This window comes from Dermochelys coriacea, chromosome 3, assembly GCF_009764565.3.
Source record: "Dermochelys coriacea isolate rDerCor1 chromosome 3, rDerCor1.pri.v4, whole genome shotgun sequence".
NCBI classification, from domain to species: Eukaryota; Metazoa; Chordata; order Testudines; family Dermochelyidae; genus Dermochelys; species Dermochelys coriacea.
The window spans coordinates 203,606,906-203,624,079 of NC_050070.1; the positions used below are offsets into that span (position 1 = coordinate 203,606,906).

The 17,174-nt window shown below is 43.0% G+C and overlaps 1 long non-coding RNA gene across 1 annotated transcript in view; it reads right to left on the reverse strand.

Annotated features, from left to right (window-relative positions):
- Positions 1 to 13,938, reverse strand: part of LOC122459590 — a 67,206-nt gene extending 53,268 nt beyond the window's left edge. Inside the window, exon 1 of the long non-coding RNA XR_006280381.1 lies at positions 13,507 to 13,938. This is a non-coding gene — a long non-coding RNA (uncharacterized LOC122459590). The remainder of the gene's footprint in view (positions 1 to 13,506) is intronic.
- Positions 13,939 to 17,174: the final 3,236 nt, after the last annotated feature.

Here is a 17,174-nt window from a genome sequence, read left to right on the forward strand (position 1 = left end):
TAGGGTTGTGGAAGCCATGTGGGTCCCAGGATATTAGAAAGACAAGATGAGTAAGGAAATACCTTTTATTGGATCCATCAACAATCTGATCTTGCCATCATGACCACAGGTGCTTCTGTGCTGTGAGCATTACTGGAAATATATAGTGAGCCAGGATCACATATGGCTGGTTTATTAGGCTGGTGCAGGCACACAGATGGTGCGGGGGTTCTTCAGAAGTGCATAAGGTCACTTTGAGTCTCAAGCAAAAGAAGCAAGCATGTAAATGACTCTCTCCTGCCCCTCACCGACCTCCAAATAGAGCTGGCAGATGTGAGGTTGACATGATGTAATTGTGTACAGAGGTGATGTGAGATTTTTCTTGGTTCCTAGATGCCAGTGCTGCAGAGGTAATCAAAATAATGACAGTATTTGCTTCAAATTTTGGGATAAGAAAACAGACTAAGTTCCTTGCAAAAACAAAAAGAGTGACCATAAAGAGTCAGAGGTCAGTCAGTGGCTTTCAGAAATGGCAGCGGGTAGGGCATTGAAAATACAAAGTAGTGAGTAAAGCAAAGTGCTGACTCTTTCTAGTCCTCTGGTATTAAACAGATCTCTTTATTCTGTAGCCCCTCTGGGTTTACTTCTCCCTCCCCAAGCTCCTTTATTAGCAGCTGGTTATCTTATTAGTTTTGCCATAGGAAAAATGATGGTATGGAATAATTGACTACCCCTAGGCTCCCCTGGAGTAAATATGTGGCACTGTGTACATTGGCAAAACAGGATGGACACTTAATGGTGAATCAGTGGCTGATGACCATTTTTTCTGGAGTTGATTTGTTTAACATCTGACTCAGAAAGTGTGATTTACAGCATTGTATTCTTTGGGGAACATGCATTTTGTTTTTATGGCTGCTGGTAAATTTACTAAAGTTAACTCTTTAAAAAGAAGACGTTTTTCCGTTCTCTATAGTATCAGAAGGTGGGCAGAAATATATCTTAAGAATAAAGAGTGTTTGTCTCAAAAGCTCTGTGCTTCTAGCAATGCCCAACCTTTATTACATGGGGTCTATATGAAAATTATGTACAGTGTAGCTCCTAAATCTGCTATTTACTTAAACAGGTAATGTTTGTAATAAAATTTTGGTTCATATCAGTCAAGCCAAACTACTTTCGTCATGTAGCCAATTCCATTACGATTCCAAATTACTGTTACACAGATGCTGCTATTTATCAACAGTACCAGCCGTCACTATGCAGCTCATTGACATACTCTAGTAGGATTGATTTTGGAAAGGAGTTAAAGATGGGTCAAGCAACTTGGCACACAAAAAAAGTAAACAGAGGGTTCCATTACTAAATTGTTTGTTTTTCTGGTTGGCACAGGCAAAACATCATACAGGTGTATATACAATGTGGGTGATTCTGAACTCTTTGTAGACTTGTAGGCACTGAAGGTTGTTCCATGTGTCATTCAAGAGGAAATAACCCTCTTTGAAATAAGGCTGGGATTTGGCTTGCCAGTCTAACATCACAGGGAATGAAAGATCACCGTACAGAGAAAAATTCAGACAAACTTTATTGAAATTTGCTAGAATGATGCTCATTTACAAATTAATTTTTAACTACATATTTAAAGGGGTCCTGCAAAAAAGGGCATAAGTCCAGTTGGTATTGTCCCCCCTTTGTGTCAATATTATTTATAAGAGGTTTTTTGTTTTGTTTTTATGTTTTCTGCTTTTTTACATTAGAAACTCTGGCTTTCTAGGCTGGAACACTGATGACTGGAAAACTCGTGAAACGGTTATATCACAGCTATTAAGAGGGAAAGGGATTTTTAGATCCCGTTTTTGTTCATGATTACTTGACATGAGTGACTAATATTTTGAATAAAGGAAGCCTTTGTTAACGACTCACTCTTTCCCCCTTCAGTAGTTGTGTTAAGAACTCACAGTATATATCTCTTATAGCTCCTGCTGCTCCTCCAGCAAAGCCAAAAAGACAAGACCTGCTTATTCCCAGTGTCTGTAGTGTAAAAAACAAGCAGCAAATTAAAACACTTTAAACTTTTCAATCTTTCTTTATACATCATATAGAGGCAAAGACAAGCCCAGTTTTGAAAAATCCTTTGCAGGTCGCCTTTAAAGTGACTGGTTGGGGGGTAGATTTTCAAAAGTTCTCAGCTTTTAAGGCACCAAAATAGTGGTCCTTGGACAGGACGTTCCACTATTAATTAGGGCTGGTTGAAAAGGTTTTGTCAGAGCTGTCTTTCAACCAATTTCCAACTATATTTTTTTTATTTTTGCAAAGAGTGGAACTTCCCACAGAAAGCTTAGATTTTTCAGAGACACATTTTGGTGGAAAACAAATATTTTGATTTGGAAAGGCTTCTGTGGTACCGTATGGGCATTGTAGTTTGGTTCTTTCATTTCCCCATTCTCTTGATGGACTGGGATCCCCAGCTGGACCATAGCTCCCTTACACCAGTACCGGAGCCACCCTTAAAGAACCACCTCCCCTCTGCAGTGGGACATCATGAGAGATGTAGCCCAACCGAGCAGCCCAGCCTGGAGAGGAGAATGGGAGCTTGAGGCATCTGAGCTATACCTCCCATGAGGCAAAGAAGCAGCATTCCCAAATCAAACTATTTTGGTATTCAAATTGCCACTGAAAAATGTATTTTCTATTAGAAGAATAGACAGTTCTCCCATTGATATGTATCCCGAGAGTTACTACTGAAGAAGGCCATGAGGTATAGAACCGGTGGGTAGGTAATCTCTATAAAAAAAAATCCTTTTTGGACTCAGAACTTTCACCAGACTCTCAGTGTCACACATTTTCCTCCCCTCTCCAGTCTGCAACGCATATTTGCAGTTGGCAACATACAAGTAGTGGGAAAATCCAAGTAGTTTTGTAAAGTCTATTTGTTCCTTACTTAAAGTTAAAGTAAAGAAACACTTGGATAATCCAAGATGTACAGCACAGGAAAGCTTTGACAATATATATATTAAATCAGCAGTTCTCAACCAGGGGTCTGGGGCCCCCTGGGGGGCCATGAGCTGGATTCAGGGGGCCTGCCAAGCATGGCTGGAATTAGACTCACTAGGGCCCAGGGCAGAAAGCCAAAGCCCCACCACACGGGACTGCAAGATGGGGCCTAAAGCCCACCACCCAGAGCTGAAGGTGAAGCCTGAGCAACTTGGCTTCATGGTGCCCCCTGTGGTGTGGGGCCCCGGGCAATTGCCACCCCCTAACACAGGCCCTGGCTTTTATATACAGAAAAACAGTTGTGGCACAGGTGGGTCATGGAGCTTTTATAGCATGTTGGGGAGCCTCAGAAAGAAAAGCCTTGAGAACCCCGGTTTTAAATCATAACCCAGTGCCCTAATGCTACCTCACTGTACCACAGAAATAGAAGTGAGTTTTGAGGGTTATTGACCACTGTGGATTTTCCCAATGAAACATAATTATAGATTCTGTCATCTCTGCTAAGTAATTCTGTGATAAATCTGATTCACTGTGCAAACACTGCATTCAGACTGCAAAGTATCTCATTTCTTAATGGACACACACACTAGCTGGCAGTAACTAAGACATTCAGGCGCACAGGTTCAAGATGTGTGAAACTTCCTGCAAGATCCACTTCTGTAGATGGAGGCTGCCCTAGAGATAACCTAGCTTGGTACCTGCAGGCAAAGTATCTACAACATTCCTTACATACCACTAAGGGCAAAGGGTGGTCACTGTGACCCCATGGTGATGAACAGAGCATGAATACCTAGACAGCCAGATTAGATCAGACACCTAGAGAGTTGTCATGGGCCAGATCCTCAGTGTGAATTATGAGAGCTCCATTGACTACTTAGACTAGCTGAGGATCAGGGCCCCACATGTTTTCAATTGGTCTGGGTAATGAAAGGTTTTCTTTCAGAAATAATGCTGGCCAATCAGCAGTGCGCAAAGCTGGTCTATCACTCAGCACAGAAGAAACTGCTGCAAACTCAAGACAGATGTATCTGTTTCTGGAGACCACTGGGATGATATTTTGTAAAGTGCTTTTGTGACTTCGGTGCCTATGTCCCATTTTCAAAAGGGACTTAGCCACTTCGGGTAGGTCTACATGGCAATTAGACTCCTGTGGCTGGCCTCTGCCAGCTGACTTGGGCTCAGACTAAGTGGCTGCTTAATTGCAGTGTAGATGTTCAGGCTCAGGCTGAAGCCTGGGCAATAAGACCCTGAGAGGTGGGAGGGTCCCAGCCTGAGCTGGAATGTCTACATTCCAATTAAATAGCCTGGCAGCCTCAGCCCTGCAAACCTGAGTCACAGGCCAGCTGCAGGTGTCTAACTGAGTGTAGACATATCCTAAGGAGCCCAAGTCTCATTGGAAAAAAAAAATCCTTGGAAGTTAGATTCCTAAGTGCCTAATAACTAGATCCATAAAGGGACTTAGGCATTGACTTTTAGGTGTATTGCTCCCCAGTGGAATTCACAGCCCTGAGGTAGGCATCCAAGTTCCCTAGATAATGGATAAGGAGAGTTAAGAACTAGATCCACAAGGGGCTTTAGGCACCTCACGTCCACTTTAAGTGGCAAAATCCAAAATTTGGATCCTGATACCCCTGCTTAGCTGCTGCCTAACCCTGTAATTCCTTAGGCAGCAAAGTGTCTGAAGGTGCACAGTTTTGACAAAGAGGAGCAGCTCAGTACCTAGCTTACACCTAAACCCTGGTGGGATTCAAAAACTAGGTAGCCTCTCTTGCCTGCAGAGCCCAATCAGCTATGTGTATTCTGAGCATGCCACACCCACACAGAAAGCCAAGGAGGAGGTGTCCTCCTTACATCTAATAGCCAAGAGGTTAGGGCAGTGGTTCTCAACCAGGGGTATGTGTACCCCTGGGAGTACGCAGAGGTCTTCCAGGGGGGTACAACAAACATCTAGATATTTGCCCAGTTTTACAACAGGCTACACAAAAAGCAGTAGCGAAGTCAGTACAAACTACAATTTCATGTAGACAAAATGAGAAATGAAGCAATTTGTCAGTAATAGTATGCTGGAATATGGTAGTATTTGTAAGCGAAGTGACACTCAGGGTAGGCAAGACAAATCAGACTCCTGGAAGGGGTCCAGTAGTCTGGAAAGGTTGAGCGCCACTGTGTCAGGGCACTCACCCAGGATGTGCGAGGTCCATGTTCAAAATGGAACAGCTTCAGCAGCAGCAATTGGAAGACCCACCCTAGAGCCCAGTGGTTAGAACCCTTACCATGGATGTGTGAGACCCAGGTTTGAATCCATGCTTTGGAGCAGGGACTTGAACCCAGGCCACCACAGGATACATGCATATCCCCAAAAAATCCCAGTCTGGTTGCCTGACTGCTGGTTGTATGGTTAGGTGTGCGAATGTGGCAGTTAGGTATCTAAGTCTGTGGATCTGGCTCTAAATCGCTTGTGAAAACAGGACTTAGGTTCCCAGAATGTAAGTGACTTGGAAGTTTCGTCCTTGCTCCATAAACCAATTTACTGTATGACCAGGCCTTGCAAGAGCACTTGCCTCCCCACCAAGATGACTTCGGAAGAGCTAGATCCTTGGCCGATGTTGCTCCATGTAGTGCTGTTGTCGTCAAAGGAGTTCTGCCCATTGACAGCAGCTGAGGAGCTAAGTCATTAAACTGTCTGATACAGATTCCTTTTTCCACTGAGCACAAATCTAATGCTGGGTTTAGGTTCTATGGTGGGAGAAACATCTGTGGCTGGTGTGCACAAGTGCTCCCTCCAGCACAGGTATGCTGGTGTGATAAGCAACAGTGGGAGTTTTTCAGAAAAAAATTCAGCATGGACAATACAACCAGTTCACATACCAACTGTGAATGGACAACAGCAAGCAACACAGCCACTGCAATTGAGTTTTGTTCACACACCTCCTCTCCATCTTCTTTGTTGATGTAAAGAAGCACCAGAACCACTGCCTGGAAGATGTGGCATTAGGAAGTTAGGAAGAGGGGTATCCAAGGGAACCTCTCTCATAAGGACAGATCCTTAGTATGGAAGGAACACGAGTACCACTGACTTTGGGAAATCATGCAATGCTGTGACATGGGCCAGAAGAAAATTCCAGATTAACTCCTGCAGGGATCATCTTATGCCCTTCAGCATGAGATTTTCATCTCCCTTATCTTAGCATGAAAAACTCCAGGTCATGGTGGGTAAGCAAATAACTTTCCATCTTGTAAGCATCTGCCCCATACTTTGAGAGAAGAGGGAAAACCTCATGACTTCAAGTGTCAGTCCATTTAGTTTCAGCTGATATTTCAGAGGGCCAACATATACAACAATTTGGGACACGTGTCCAGAAATCTAACTCATCCCGATCAGATTAGCCGCATTCAAGATAAACAGGTAAAAGCTCTAGTTATGAGGCCCAAGAGAATATCTGTTTCCCAGTAAATACCATTTCCATAGTACAGGACAAGGGGAATTTCATTTGTGTTTACTGCTGAATAGGTGCAGCTTTGGCCACATTAGAACATGGAGCAATAGTGACATAAAGTGGCCTGCCAGGTTAATCACAGGTGGGTCTCAGAAGACTTTCCCAGCAGACCTATCAATAGCTGTTTATACTATTCTGGCATGGCATTTCTGCAATGGAATGAGCATCAGACACTTACCCTCTTCTTTACACTTTTGGATACTGTAGCCCACCAAGTGCAAGCAATAGGTAAATATTGCATCTGCTAGGACAGGTTATCTGCATGCTACTGGCCCCCCTTCTACTTACCAAACCAAAAAAATAGCAAATCCAGAAAAATCCTTCTTAAATTGAAAAATTTGTGAGAGGAGGATATTCCATATTAGTGTTTTGACTCTAGAGAACTAGTTGACCCTGTTTTATTACATATACCATTTAATTTTTGCCACTAACTTTTATCATATTAAGGATATTTCCAGAATGACAGGAACAAAATTCCAATGCCAGCAGTGAGATACAAGACACCATCAGGTCTTTTCATAAATTGTACATTCAGAGCATGCCACATGTTCCACGAGATCAGATTAACTGTCTGCTTTTACCTGCAAAACTGGGCAATATTAACTATACTAATATATAGAACTGGGCAAAGTTCCACCCCCTGCTGAGAAAAATGCAGATTCATTTGTGCTGGTTTTGCTGAATCATTTCCATCATCCCCCACCCCCAGAAAAATAGATCCAAAAAAATCCCCCAGAGGGTTTCATTTTTAAATTTTCAAAATGAAAATTTCCAATATTTTGATTTAAAAACAACTTTTCATAGCAAAATTTCCTTTAAAAAGCCCAATAAAAAAGTTGAAATGATGTGTCTCAAGTGTGTTGAAATAAAAAGTGTTTCATTTGAGCCAGGATGAAATTTTTGACTTTTTAGCTTGCCAAAAAAATTCTGTTTTTTGGTTCAGCCTGAAACTATTCTCCTCCACCCCCATTCAGAGTTGCATTTGAACAGAAAAATCCATTATTCGCACAGCTCTGTGATGAGATACTAGCAAGCCATGCCAGTTCTTCACCATACTTATTTGCTTGTACATTGCATCCTCATCTGCTACCATTTAGGTTTGTGTCTTTCTGACTGCAAATCCTCCAGGGATAGTCTATTTCCTGTGTTTTGTATAGGGTCCAACACAATAGTACCCCGATCCCAACAGGGGACTTTGCGTGCTACTGTAATGTAAATATTTTACCACTACTAATACACAGATCACACCTCATTACAGAGAATGGATCTCACATTGTAAAACAATTTGAAGTTTGTTGTTTAAATTAAAAGGGAATCAACATTTAAGAATGAAAACCTCAGAAAAGCAATATCCACCACTGTAGTATGATGCTGCTAAAAGATTCAGGTCAAGATCATGGGACATGAATCTATAGCTCTAGGTGTCCATGAGAGCTGTAAATCACACATAACATCTGTGGCTTCAATTTTTACATCTGTACATGTATAATAATAATAATAATAAATACCTGCCCCACAAGCATTGTTGCAAGGCTTAATTCTTTAGTGGATGTCAGGGGACCAAGATCTGGGCTGTGATGTTGTCATAATAGATAGTGACACAGAGTTAGCCCTTAAGCCCCCTTTACATCACTTTGGCAGTGTAAAGGGGCCTTAAAGTGGAGGTAAGTTACAGTTACTGCTCTTGAAGGCAGAACAGTATAAAGGGGGCTTAGTGTTAATGCAAACCAGGCCCCCAGATCCTGGTCCTGCAAATCTCATGCATTAAAAGTAACTTTATGCATGTGAGTCATTCCATTGGGACAACTCACAACCTCCATAAGTGTCTGTAGGATCAGAGCCTGGGGCTTTTGTGTTTTAAGAAAAGACCCAAATCCACAGGGGAAGTAATCTGCTGAAGCCATTTACTTGGTGCAGATCGCATCCCGCTCCTTGCCCACTCAGGCTTGCGCACTGGAGGGGAGAGTCAGGTCATCACCATCTCCCAGCCTGCTCACCTGAACAGGAGGGGACTTACTGAGGCTGCTTGAACACTCAGATGCTACCCAAGTCAAGTTATCCAAATCCAGCCCTAAATAAAGAGGCTACTGAGCTGTTAAACTGCAATATGGAAGCAATGCCCCAGTTGAGATACAAAACTAGTTGCATGGGTGGAGGCTTTATGGAATTTGGACAAGAAAAGAAAAAAAATCTGCTGGGCATAACATCTCACTAGTCTGAAATCACCCAGAGTCATTCCTCAGTCAAGCACACCCTACACCTTGCTCTACATCACAGCAAGGCTGGCTCCAAAACATTTGGACAGAAGGAATAAAGCCATAGGTTTAAGGGGTGGAGGGAATCCTTCCTACTCTTTGATTAACTTGGCTTCTTGATGGAGTTAAGTGCAAACAGCTGCCTGGACTCCCACTGCAAAGCCTAAATCTAAACACGGTGTGTTTGCATAACCCAAACTTCTAATCAGGCAGCTGCATAATCCACCCATTTAAAGTATCCCTAAGAGTTTCAGGGAAATGTGATTTTCTTACAGCTAAGCCAATCAACAACCCCTTTAAAAATATAAAAAAACTCTAGCTGCTGAGATACCACTTAGAGTGGGGTCTCAATGGGGTGGGGTCATGACCCCAAGGTGAATCACATACCTTGGGGGGGGGAGCTATGAATTTGAATCTAGAATTCCCACCACAGTCCTGTGTTGCTAGGTAATAAGTTAGTGGCTCTTGAGAAGTATATAGCAGGAGTTACATGCTTGCTGACATGTACATTGCTATGCCAATATGGCTCAATTCATAGCCCACTGAAGTCATCGAGAGTCTTACTTGGACCCATCAGGACTCAAAAGAAGTTCTTTGGGGTTGTTTCACACACCACATGCTGGATAATAAGACATTTCTAAAACTAAACTGGCTCTTCAGTAAGAGAACTATTTACAGAGATGCTGCAACTGCAACTAACATTCCAGCCATAGGCACACAGACTGGCTGCCTGGTGCCTTCTCCAAACTCTCCTTCTGCAACCAGTGTTCCTTCCTCCAATTCCATGCAGGCTACTAGAGTGGTTATAACACCCCCTCATCCCGGCTTCCCTATTGAAGGGAAGAACATCTGGAGCTGAGGGGGGAGTGTCAGAGCTGGGATCTCAAGGGCAGGAGATTTTTTCAGAACACACATATACGACCTAATACTCCACAGCCCATTGAAATCAACAGAAGGACTCCATTGACTTCAGTGGGCTTTGGATCAGGCCCTACACTTTTTCTTTTAGGGCTTACTCTCAGTTACACTGGCATAAATCAGGAGTAGCTAAGTCAAAATCAATGGAGTTCTACCGCTGTAAATTCAGTGAGAGAACAGAACGTTCTGTGTTTATATAGCACCTAGAATAACTGGGTCCTTGCTCATGACTGGGGCTCCTAGGCATTACGGTAACAGTGAATATTCCGTTCTACTTATTCTTCAGCTAGAACCTTCTACTTTCCCTGCACTTTATATGGTTATTTGTCAGATATTTCAACATAAAACTTGTTTTGTAATTTAGTAATTGCACTATGTCAAATCACACCCAGTAAAGCCTGATATACAGTATGACAGCCTGAATGCAAATGTTTCTCAGTCAACACCATGGATTTGTAATCTCTGTTAAGATGTTTTTTCAACTCATCATCCAAAAATCAGTTTTTTGTAGCTGAAGGAACAAACTTTATGGCCATCATAAGGATATTATATATATATATATATATATATATATATATATATATATATATATATATATATATATATATATAGCTAGCTAATAGGAAGCCAGTATGGCCTAGTGCAAAAACATACAGCCTGTGATGTAGGAGACCTGGGTTCTACTCTCAGCTATGTTGTTGGTCTGATGTGTGACTATGAGCAAGTCACATAATCTCTACCTCAGTTCCCCCCCCCCCCCATCTGTAAAACTGAGCTAGTGATGCTCATCTCCTTTGTAAAGCACTTTGAGCACAACTGATAAAGTATTATCATGAGTGATTTGTTAGTATAGCATTTTAGAAGTTAGCCATAAAAAGATACATTTTGAATCTTTTGACTTATGATAAAAAGTACAGATTCAACCTATCTGACACCCCATAAAAACAATAAAATGAATTTACAGAAGTTCTAATGAATTGGTCCAATTAGGCCATAAAAAATTTCACACAATTCTTCTCGTTTTTGCCACTGCCCAGGCAAATAGAACAGCTGTCCATATAGTGGAAATGTTATTGTTTCATAAGTATTCTAATTTGAGCCAACGAGGTAAAAGGCTTGTGGGCTGAGACTGGAAATAGCCATTTATTTCTCAAATACAAGCTGCACGGTAGTAACATGGCAAATCTAACCTATCCAGCCCCACAAACAGTTTTGCCTCTCAATGCCAGTATTAGAGATGTGTGAATACAGGATTTTTCTGGTTCCCTGGCAATTCCAGAAAATAAAAATTTAGTTTGGGGTCAACCAAAACAGGAATTTGACATTCAGTGAATTAAGTTAAAAAAAAGTCATGTTGGGTTGAATAAAATGTTACCTTCTGACAAAACAGCTCTTTTGATTTTTTGCTGTTTTTAAAACATTTGATTTCTTTTTATTTTATTTAAAGACAATTGAAACAGAAAAGTAATTTCAAACTGAAAAAAAAAAAAAACAAATATATTTTCCTCTCAAGGTTTTTTGCAACCCAAACAGCTCGGAAAACTCAATGCAAATTTGTGAAATGTTTCGATGTCACCACATTTGCGTTTTTCACTGAAAAATTCAAATTTCATCCAGCTCTAGCCAAGGTATCTCCCTTCTAAATAAGCTAACTGCACAGTTTGAAATTGAAGAGCTGTAAAGGCCTTCCTTAGCTTATTATTCAAAATTGCCAAATATTTCCTGAATCTATGGGTGGCCTTTAAATAAGGGAGTCTAGGAAACAGGTTTGTTGTGTCAACATCCACCATATCCTGCTGTACTAGAATATAATGTGACTATTACTCAGATTCCCCACCCAATCCCCTTGATCTTTATCAAAAGGCCTGTTACTTTGGTGATGGGTACACAATGGCTAGAATAAAAATATTTGGTGCAGCACACTAATCTCTTGAGTGCCACTTATGGGGAAGCCCATGTAAACGCTTAATGTTTGAAGTTCTAGGTCATTTGCTTCACCAAGAAATCAGAACTCACAGCAGTGCTATTCTCAGCCACGCGCTATTTACAAATGCTACAGTACAGCCAAATTAGCTGCCTCCTAGTTTTCCAGATGCGGTTCCACTGCCTATGCGTGTCCGTAAAACAAGCAAAATCCTATTGTTCTGGGAGCCACAGCTCTGTTCACCTTTCCAGATGCTCTTCGGCTTGTGTGGCCAATCTCACACACAGAAGCAGCAGAACGTCTGGCAAAGAGACAGAGTAGCACAATCCGGCAGTAACCCCCAGAGATGGAGTGGCAGGTGATGGGAAATTGGAAGATTATTTATAAAACATCAAAATAACTTCAGTTCATCCCTATCCCGATTCTCTTTCATCTCCAGGAGGAGAGACCACCTCTATTTGGCTTCTTGGAGTTGGTTCCAGTTTCAGATTCCCATTTAATTATTTGTAAAGGGCTGAGGGCAAGGTTGGAAAACTGAGCTGTACAAACAGAAAGCCTTTAACTCAACACACGCTGCAAAGTGCATGAGAGGCCTGCTGCTAAAGCCAGACCCTGCACTGGAAATACAGCTTTGGTGGTTCCCTCTCAGGGACCAAGCACGCACTTCAGAAGTGACGTTTCCAAAACAGTAGAACTCAATCGCAGCCTGTGTTTAGAAATACAGTATTGGCTAGTAACAAACCAAGGCCCTGTGGGCCAACTGCCATCCCACGAAAGGCTTTAAGGGACCATAAGAACCCTCTTACTCTCCTGCATTGTGAATTACAAGTGAACAGGGGCAGAACAACTGCCCGTGGTCCACTGATAATTCTCATATGCAAGTGGGCGGGCATGTGAAGGGAAGGGATGCAGTCTTGGTTTGTCACTCTTTCCTCTTCCCCTTCCTGCCCCCCCCATGTGCCAACCTGCACAGCAGAGTTGGTGCACCCAGGGAAGACACTTGTGCCAGGTTTAGGGCTGATGCAGATTACTTCCTCCTCAGAGCAAGCTGGGAGCCAGCCTATATGAATTCTGGGAAAAGGGGAGCATCAGACCCCCCCAGAACCAGAGGCCTGCCCCTTCAGAGGGGAGGGGGTCATGGGAGCCCAGAGATCATTTGGGAGAATCAAGGGGGGGGTCACTGGGATGGGTCATGAGTGGGAAGGTCAGAGGTACAAAAAGAACCAGAGGGGACACCAAGCGGAGCAACAACTGGATCTAGATTGTGACCTTGAGGTGTGATTGCAGCACATGTAGACATACCCGAGCAAGCTTTACTCTAGCGAAGCTGAGTACCAATAACAGTGAAGCAACGAGATACGAGCTTCAGTGCTTGCTGTACAAACCCACCCAGGACCGTGAGTACTTACTCAGGCAGCTAGCCCAGACTGAAGTCTGCTGCGATGACTACATTGTTGTTGGTACTCACGCTAGCTCGATTAAAGCTCGGGTATGTCTACATGTGCTGCAGTCACCCTCCCTGACTGCAATGTAGACAAATTTAGAGTCAATCTGGTTCCTGATCTGCTTCTGGGCCATCACAACAGCGGTTATGTCCATTTTAACACCTTTTCTTGTCCTTTTTGGTTAGGCTGCCTTTGAGATACAGTAGCTCATTACGGGAACAATTTATTCTCATTTGAATTCAGTTTGGCCAGTTTTCCACTAACTTGTACAAAAATAGAATCATTTCCATTCAAATTTGTACTAAAAAAAAAATCAGCTGTAATTTAATATTTGAAATAGAGCAGGCAGTTCAGACACATGAAAAGAAATCAAAATAGCCACAACATTTCCCTTGAAAGTTGCTATTACTCCTATTTTCAATCGGCATGCTCTCCCTTCTATAGGTAATGTAAACAGGCTGAGGCGTTTCAATAACTGATGTGTAACAGGGTCCACTCACCGCTCTGGCACCTCCTCAGCCTGAATTAGCTCTGTAGTTGGGTGTGCCTCCTTCAGGTGGTGAATTACTGCCATGACTCCTGCTCTTGGACCCATATCTCTCCAAAGACTGTGGTGTCCTCTTTAGCAACACAGCCCTCCGGCCATGCCACACACTGTGTGCCCCCTTCTGGGGGACCTGCAATCTGCTGTATAGCCGCTTCCCACCAGTGGCAAACTGCAGTTCATGGTCTAGCCACTTCCCACATGGCTCCAGCACCCTCTTTACCCCTTGTATCAGGGCTTCAGTCTGCAAACCCCCCAGCAGCCAGCCAGGAGCTGTCTCTGGCTCCCTCGGTCCCTGTTTGAGGCATTGCTCTCTCCAGGGTGCTAGCAGGTCTCTTGGCCCTTCGGGGACACAGTCCTTCCTCCCAGGCTCCCAGCAGAGAACTGCCTTCCTCTGCCCTGCAGTTCCCTTTTTATATGGGCCTGCTTGACCCTGATTGGCTGCTCCCTTCAGCCCGCCTCTGATTAGCTGCCTCCAGCACAGCCTCCTTAGAGCTGCTTTTAACCCCTTTTCTACCAGTTAGGGGCAGCTGCCCCATCACAAGATGCCTTCAAATTAAGCTGTGACATCCATGCACTTGGACCACTGTTAGCTCTTTGGGACAGGAACCCTTTCAGTTTGTATGTATTCATTGTTATTGGCTGGGCTGCCTAATGGAACAGTGTGGCCTACTGGACAGGGCACTGTCTGGGAAATCAGGAGGCTAGTCATTCCTCAGGTGTATGACTTTGGGTGACCTTTGTTGTCTAGTAATATTGTAATCTCTTTAGGGCAGAGACCACCTCTCACTAAGTGTTTGTACAGTGTCTAGCACAATGGGACCTCAATATCAGCAGGTGCTCCTAGGGGGCAGTGTAACAGAAATTACAACAGTGGCTTCATGCAGTACACCTGGAATGCTTATAACCAGGAGTTCAACTCCTAGCAATGTCAGTTCAGCCCTTCACTCTAAGGTACAGGATCCTGGAAGAGCAGGTGAAAACCATGCAACTTTCTGTGTAGATGAGATTTCAGTCACAGCCAAGTCAAACTTGACGTATGCAGCTCTTTTAACCATTTCTCCAGGCTCCAGTTGACTTCTGTTACTCACCTCTGAATTTACAGCACTATGTATATAGCTTTCCGTTAGTGAGGTGCCCAGAACTGAACTCAGTATTCTAGAAGTCGTATCAGCACTATCATATAGAAATAACTTCAATCTGCTTTATTTATTTATTTTGGTACTGCTCACAGTTACATTGCCTTTAATGGCACCCTTTTACTTACACAGAAAGTGGGTTTAAAAACACCAAACTAAAAACAAGATTCTGTAGGCTTTCCCCCTCCGCCCCTAAACAAATTTCACTGCTTTTTTAAAATTTTGAAAAATATCAAAAATCTTGATGGATTAGTCACTTAGGATTTTTTGACCTGCTTGTGGCTGGATGAAAAATCTGACAAATGTTTGAAAAAAACTAATCAAGATTTTTCTGGTTTTTAAACTCAAAAATCCTCCAGATTCAGAAGAATTTGACATGTTCTGCTTATGTACAAAATCCTGCCACTTCTCTTCCAAAAGGTTGATTTTAGCTTTACTGCACTGCAAGTGTCTCTACTCTACTGACTGTGTTTTCTGAGTGACAAGAGAAATGTGGTTTTGAAAGAACATCCTGGCAAAGGCATGACTATAATGATACCCAACATAATTATTAAGGTCTGTGGCATGAATGTTTTCAATGAGTGCCAAACTGTAACGTGGGGGGCCATTAAATGGATTCCAACAGCCCCTGAGAGCCACAGAAATGTTGGTAGTTTTGAGAAGTCATAGCAGCTGCAAAAAAAATTCAGAGGGGGAATTTTTAGATCAATCAAAAGGACTAGTGGCCCCTTCCACATGCACCCACTGCAGTAACATGCCTGGCAACCATTCACACATAGGGAAACAAAGAATACACGTCTGCCATGCTCCATGTGAAGTATAAGTTTTCAAGAAGAGGAAAAATTGGTTTTCTCTCAAAGAATCAGAGTTAAGCTATCATTGGTCCCCAAGGAGTACTAGCTACTGTCTGTCATCGGAGTCCTACTAACAGGTTATTAATCTGCTGACCTCTCCATCTCAAAATGGTAAATTGTCTAAGGATGAGACAGGCAACAGTGAGCTAAAAGGACCTTCCGTAGCAGGGTGGGAGCGGGCAGGATTTTTTAGACATCTATACTTACTTTGTGATAAAATGTTTCAAAGATGGTGTCACTTCCCTTCCAGATAGCCTTGCTTTTCTTAGCGCCAGATACCGAATCAGTGACCTTCTGTGGATCTCAGCTAATCTCAGGATATGTCACATCTGCAGCAGCAGGAACAGCTGAGCAACACTTATCCAGGCATAATTGAATCTTAAGATTGTAGAGCAGTGTGTGATTAATTGGCTGCAGGGTTCCTGATAGAGAGGAGAACGCTAATGGCCATTCTGGGGCACTGGATGGTACTCTACTTATCTCAAAGCATAATGGGCATTAAAATAAATGCTTCTGATCAAGGTCACAAGGAGCTGTGAAGGGTGGATTCAATGCATTTCAAATCCCACTTTCAGTTCCGTAGGCGTGTGTGTAAAAATAAATGCTGATTATTGTAATGCCTATTATGGGCTTGATTCTGCCACCCTTATTCACAATGAGTAGTGCCTATGGCCCCAATCCCATAAAGACGTAACTTTCTGCATCATGAGGCGTCCCAAAGACTTCAGTGTTTACTTGAATGAGGCCAATCCCACAATGCACCAAGTATTTGCTGGATGGGGCCTTACTCTACAAGTAGACACAGTGCAGTAGAACAGACTACTGGCAAAGCAAGGTACTACTCACTCCATTTTGGAGCAAGGGGGTTGGGTGGGGAGCAGATTGCAGAGTCCCAAGGCCCTCACAGAGAACAAGCCATCAGCCACCCCCTCTTTTATAATGCTCGACTGCCTCCACTGAGTGCAGCTGTGGCAGGTGCATGCTCAACTACTACCTTGGCTCTTTTGGAACATCTCACTTATACTATGGGATGTAAGGATCGTTTCCATTCCCTACTTAACAGCCCATTGTAGTCTTCTACCTCCAGTCATCTGGAGACTGTCTGCGTATAAATGATGCCTTATGTAATCAGCCATTTGGCTAGTTTTCTCTGATCATGCAGCATATTCTGCAGGAGCTAGAGACCTTTCACGTCTCAATGATAGTGCTCAGTGACTTTCTAGATTGCCAGCATTTTTCCCCTCCATATTCCCTCCTCACTTTGCAGATTTTCACATGCTGAGGCTACCGCTGGTTTATATTTGTCTCTATGGAAATAGCAAGAGGATAGCAGCTCAGCAGAATGTGGTCTGAGCCAGGACCCCCAAAAGAAGAAAAAACACTCCGAGACTTCTGTAGGCCTAGGTTTGCTTGGATCCCATTGGAGTAGCTGGGCCAATAAGCAGGCTGACACATTATAGTGTGCTCAAAACCAGCTGACAGCGGAAGGTAAAGATCACTCTGTACCTGACACAAAAGAAGGTATGTGAAGCATTAGCTGGAAAAGGGGTTTCAGTACAGCTGAGTGGGAATTGTTACACAAAATTTGTCGGAAATGCCGATTTCTCCAAATCGAGACAGTTCGCTAGGGA